The sequence below is a fragment of the Oncorhynchus keta genome, chromosome 15 (assembly GCF_023373465.1).
Source record: "Oncorhynchus keta strain PuntledgeMale-10-30-2019 chromosome 15, Oket_V2, whole genome shotgun sequence".
Classification (NCBI taxonomy): domain Eukaryota; kingdom Metazoa; phylum Chordata; class Actinopteri; order Salmoniformes; family Salmonidae; genus Oncorhynchus; species Oncorhynchus keta.
In genome coordinates, this window is record NC_068435.1 from 39,897,309 (window position 1) to 39,903,172 (window position 5,864).

The 5,864-nt window shown below is 43.5% G+C and overlaps 1 protein-coding gene across 1 annotated transcript in view; it reads right to left on the reverse strand.

Annotated features, from left to right (window-relative positions):
* LOC118395245 (voltage-gated potassium channel subunit beta-1-like) overlaps positions 1-5,864 on the reverse strand; it is a 105,494-nt gene that overhangs the window by 50,227 nt on the left and 49,403 nt on the right. The window lies entirely within an intron of this gene.

The following is a 5,864-nucleotide window of genomic DNA, read 5'->3' on the forward strand; positions in this document are numbered from 1 at the left end:
GTCAGTGTGTGTGTGTGTGTGTGTGTGTGTGTGTGTGTGTGTGTGTGTGTGTGTGTGTGTGTGTGTGTGTGTGTGTGTGTGTGTGTGTGTGTGTGTGTGTGTGTGTGTGTGTGTGTGTGTGTGTGTGTGTGTGCGTGTGTGCGTGCATGCTTTCGTTAGTGCATGTGATATGTGAAATGACAGCTGGTTCCCCACAGGGCTCAGTGTGTGTGTGTCTGTCTGTGTGCTTGTGTGTGTGCTTGCGTGCATACCATGTGTGTGTCAGTAAATGATCTGTGCATGTTATGGGACCCAATTAAACTTTAATACTGGACCCCTGGAATTGACTGGACATCAAAGGTACTGAATGGGGAGGGAGATGGGTCACATACCCAGCACAGCCACTTTGGAACTTGTGTATGGAAAATTCAACATCTCGAGTCTTCCTTGGTCACTAATTACATCGGTGGGCAATTTACTTTATTATAGAGCAAGTGTTTAATGCATAGGTTTGCTGAAGACATACAGTTGAAGTCGGAAGTTTACATACACCTTAGCCAAATAACGTTTAAATTCAGTTTTTCACAATTCCTGACATTTAATGCTAGTAAAAATTACCTGTCTAAGGTCAGTAAGGATCACCACTTTATTTTAAGAATGTGAAATGTCAGAATAATAGTAGAGAGAATGATTTATTTCAGCTTTCATTTATCACATTCCCAGTGAGTCAGAAGTTTACATACATTCAATTAGTATTTGGTAGAATTGACTTTAAATTGTTTAACTTGGGTCAAACATTTTGGGTAGCCTTCCACAAGCTTCCCACAATAAGTTGGGTGAATCTTGGCCCATTTATTCTAACAGAGCTACTGTAACTGAGACAGGTTTGTAGGCCTCCTTGCTCGCACATGCTTTTTCAGTTCTGCCCACAAATCTTCTATGGGATTGAGGTCAGGGCTTTGTGATGGCCACTCCAATACCTTGACTTTGTTTTCCTTAAACCATTTTGCCACAACATTGGAAGTATGCTTGGTGTCATTGTCCATTTGGAAGACCCATTTGCGACCAAGCTTTGACTTCTTGACTGATGTCTTGAGATGTTGCTTCAATATATCCACATAATTTTCCTTCCTCATGATGCCATCTATTTTGTGCACCAGTCCCTCCTGCAGCAAAGCACCCCCACGACATGATGCTGCCACCCCCGTGCTTCACGGTTGGGATGGTGTTCTTTGGCTTGCAAGCCTCCCCCTTTTCCTCCAAACATAACAATGGTCATTATGGCCAACAGTTCGATTTTCGTTTCATCAGATCAGAGGATATTTCTCCAAAAAGTACGATCTTTGTTCCCATGTGTAGTTGCAAACCGTAGTCTGGCTTTTTTATGGTGGTTTTAGAGCAGTGGCTTCTTCCTTGCTTAGTGGCCTTTCAGGTTATGTCGATATAGGACTCGTTTTACTGTTGATATAGATACTTTTGTACCTGTATCCTCCAGCATCATCACAAGGTCCTTTGCTGTTGTTCTGGGATTGATTTGCACTTTTCACACCAAAATACGTTCATCTCTAGAAGACAGAATGCGCCTCCTTCCTGAGCGGTATGACGGCTGCATGGTCCCATGGTGTTTATACTTCCGTACTATTGTTTGTACAGATGAACGTGGTACCTTCAGGCATTTGGAAATTTTAATTGTAATTTTTGTGGAGGTCTACAATTCTACAAGGTCTTGGCTGATTTTAGCCTACCAGAAGCTTCTAAAGCCATGACATTATTTTCTGGAATTTTCTAAGCTATTTAAAGGCACAGTCAATTTAGTGTATGTAAACTTCTGATCCACTGGAATTGTGATACAGTGAATTATAACTGAAATAATCTGTCTGTAAACAAATTTTGGAAAAATGTGTTTTGTCATGCACAAAGTAGATGTCCTAACCGATTTGCCAAATCTATAGTTTGTTAATTAACAAGACATTTGTGGAGTGGTTGAAAAACAATTTTTAATGACTCCAACCTACGTGTATGTAAACCTTCGACTTCAACTGTACATACACTAGCGATCAAAATATTTAGAACAACCACTCATTCAAGTTTTTTTTTCTCTATTTTCTACATTGTAGAATAATAGTGAAGACATCAAAACTATGAAATAGCACATATGGAATCATGTAGTAAGCAAAAAAGTGTGAAACAAATCTAAATATATTGTATATCGCAGATTCTTCAAAATGCAACCTTTTGCCTTGATGAGAGCTTTTCACACTCTTGGCATTCTCTCAACCAACTTCACCTGGAATGCTTTTACAACAATCTTGAAGGAGTTCCCACATATGCTGAGCACTCAATTTGGTTGAGGTCACCCACACACACAGCATCTCATAAAGACACAGCGGTTGGTACCAAAATCTCAAATTTGGACTCCAGACCAAAGGACAAATTTCCACCGGTCTAATGTCAATTTTTCATGTTTCTTGGCCCAAGCAAGTCTCTTTTTGTTATTGGTGTCCTTTAGTAGTAGTTTCTTTGCAGCAATTTGACCATGAAGGCCTGAATCACGCAGTCCCTTCTGAACAGTTGAGGTTGAGATGTGTCTTTTAATTGAACTCTGTGAAGCATTTATTTGGGCTGCAATTTCTAAGGCTGGTAACTCTAATGAACTTATCCTCTGCAGCAGAGTTCTGGGTCTTCCATTCCTGTGCCGGTCCTCATGAGAGCCAGTTTCGTCATAGCCCTTGATGGTTTTTGAAACTGCACTTGAAGAAACTTTCAAAGTTCTTGAAATGTTCCATGTTGACTGACTTTTATGTCTTAAAGTAATGATGGAGTTGTTCTTGCCATAATAGGGACTTGGACTTTTACCAAATCGGGCTATCTTCTGTAAAAAGTCACAACACAACTGATTGGTTCAAACGCATTAAGGAAAGAAGTTCCACAAATAAACTTTTAACAAGGCACTACTGTTAATTGAAATGCATTCCAGGTGACTACCTCATGAAGCTGGTTGAGAGAATGCCAAGAGTGTGCAAAGCTATCATCAAGACAAAGGGTAGCTACTTGTCTTCACTATTATTCACAACGTAGAAAATAGTACAAATAAAGAAAAGCCCTTGAATGAGTAGGTGTTCTAAAAAAATTTGTCCAGTAGTGTACATAGGTTTGTATAGTCTAATGCAGACAATTCTATGATGCATGATTTACTAACACTTTTAGATTATGGGAAACTTATGTCTCTGCCTCAAAGAAGTTAGTGGTCACACAATTGAGCAGTATTGCATTGCATTCTGTTTTTGGCCAATAGAGGCAGGCTATTTGGTTTATCTGTCTGTCGAATAAGAACTGAGCTGTCCATCCCTGGTACCCTGAAGTGTAGTGGCCAATACATCACCCTGGTGCTATTTACCAGTCAGAGTAGGAAACTGTACTAAATGGTGTAAGTAGTGGAATTCCTGTGATTGAAGGTTTATGAGAGCCTTTTATACAACCACACACACTGGTGCATGCACACACACACACACACACACACACACACACACACACACACACACACACACACACACACACACAAACAGAATACACAAGAGTCACAAACAGTAACGCACGAAACACAGACATACAAAACTTAGACATACACACTTAGACTCAATCACACATACAGAGTGGCATCCAGGCATGGAATGATAAATGGCTCATTCTGGGGGAAAATGCCAGTATAAGGGGCAAAACGCCAGTGTAAGGGGAAAACGCCAGTATAAGGGGCAAAACGCCAGTATAAGGGGAAAACTCCAGTATAAGGGGAAAACTCCAGTGTAAGGGGAAAACGCCAGTGTAAGGGGAAAACGCCAGTATAATGGGGAAAACGCCAGTATAAGGGCAAAACGCCAGTATAAGGAGAAAACGTCAGTATAAGGGGGAAAACGCCTGTATAAGGGGAAAACGTCAGTATAAGGGCAAAACGCCAGTATCAGGGGAAAACGCCAGTATCAGGGGAAAACGTCAGTATAAGGGGAAAACGCCAGTATAAGGGGAAAACGCCAGTATAAGGGCAAAACGCCAGTATGAGGGGGAAAACGCCAGTATCAGGGGAAAACGTCAGTATAAGGGCAAAACGCCAGTATAAGGGCAAAACGCCAGTGTAAGGGCAAAACGCCAGTATGAGGGGGAAAACGCCAGTATCAGGGGAAAATGTCAGTATAAGGGGAAAATGCCAGTATTAGGGGAAAACGCCAGTATAAAGGCAAAACGCCAGTGTAAGGGGAAAACGCCAGTGTAAGGGGAAAACGGCAGTATAAGGGGAAAACGCCAGTATAGGGAAAACACCAGTATAGGGGAAAACGCCAGTATAAGGGGAAAACGCCAGTATAGGGGGAAAACGCCAGTATTAGGGGAAAACGCCAGTATAAAGGCAAAACGCCAGATTTGGGGGAAAACGCCAGTATAGGGGGAAAACACCAGTATAAGGGGAAAACGCCAGTATAAGGGGAAAACGCCAGTATAGGGGGAAAACGCCAGTATTAGGGGAAAATGCCAGTATAAAGGCAAAACGCCAGTGTAAGGGGCAAAATGCCAGTATAAGGGGAAAACTCCAGTGTAAGGGGAAAATGCCAGTGTCAGGGAAAACGCCAGTGTAAGGGGAAAATGTCAGTATAAGGGCAAAACTCCAGTATAAGGGAAAACGCCAGTATAAGGGGGAAAGCGCCAGTATAAAGGGCAAAACGCCAGTGTCAGGGGAAAACGCCAGTGTAAGGGGAAAACACCAGTGTAAGGGGGAAAACTCCAGTATAAGGGAAAACGCCAGTATAAGGGGGAAAACGCCAGTATAAAGGGCAAAACGCCAGTGTCAGGGGGAAAACGCCAGTGTAAGGGGGAAAACGCCAGTGTAAGGGGAAAACGCCAGTATAAGGGGAAAACGCCAGTATAGGGGAAAACGCCAGTATAAGGGGGAAAACGCCAGTATAGGGGGGAAAACGCCAGTATAGGGGGGAAAACGCCAGTATAAGGGGGAAAACGCCAGTATAGGGGGGAAAACGCCAGTATTAGGGGGAAAACGCCAGTATAGGGGGGAAAACGCCAGTATAAGGGGGAAAACGCCAGTATAGGGGGGAAAACGCCAGTATAGGGGGAAAACGCCAGTATAAGGGGGGAAAACGCCAGTATAGGGGGGAAAACGCCAGTATTAGGGGGAAAACGCCAGTATAAAGGCAAAACGCCAGTGTAAGGGGCAAAACGCCAGTGTAAGGGGAAAACGGCAGTATAAGGGGGAAAATGCCAGTATAAAGGCAAAACGCCAGTGTAAGGGGCAAAACGCGCCAGTATAAGGGGGAAAACTCCAGTGTAAGGGGAAAAGTATGCCAGTGTCAGGGGAAAACGCCAGTGTAAGGGGAAAACGCCAGTATAAGGGGCAAAACTCCAGTATAAGGGGAAAACGCCAGTATAAGGGGGAAAGTGCCAGTATAAAGGGCAAAACGCCAGTGTCAGGGGGAAAACGCCAGTATAGGGGAAACCAGTATAAGGGGAAAACGCCAGTGTAAGGGGGAAAACGCCAGTATAAAGGAAAATGCCAGTATAAGGGGAAAAAAACGGCAGTATAAGGGGGAAAACGCCAGTATAAGGGGAAAACGCCAGTATAAGGGGGAAAACGCCAGTATAGGGGGGAAAACGCCAGTATAAGGGGAAAACGCCAGTATAGGGAAAGCGCCAGGGGAAAACGCCAGTAGGGGGAAAACATGCCATAAGGGGGAAAACGCCAGGGGGTATAAGGGGAAAACGCCAGTATAGGGGGGAAAACGCCAGTATTAGGGGGAAAACGCCAGTATAAAAGGGGAAAACGCCAGTGTAAGGGGGAAAACTCCAGTATAAGGGGAAAACGCCAGTATAAGGGGAAAACGCCA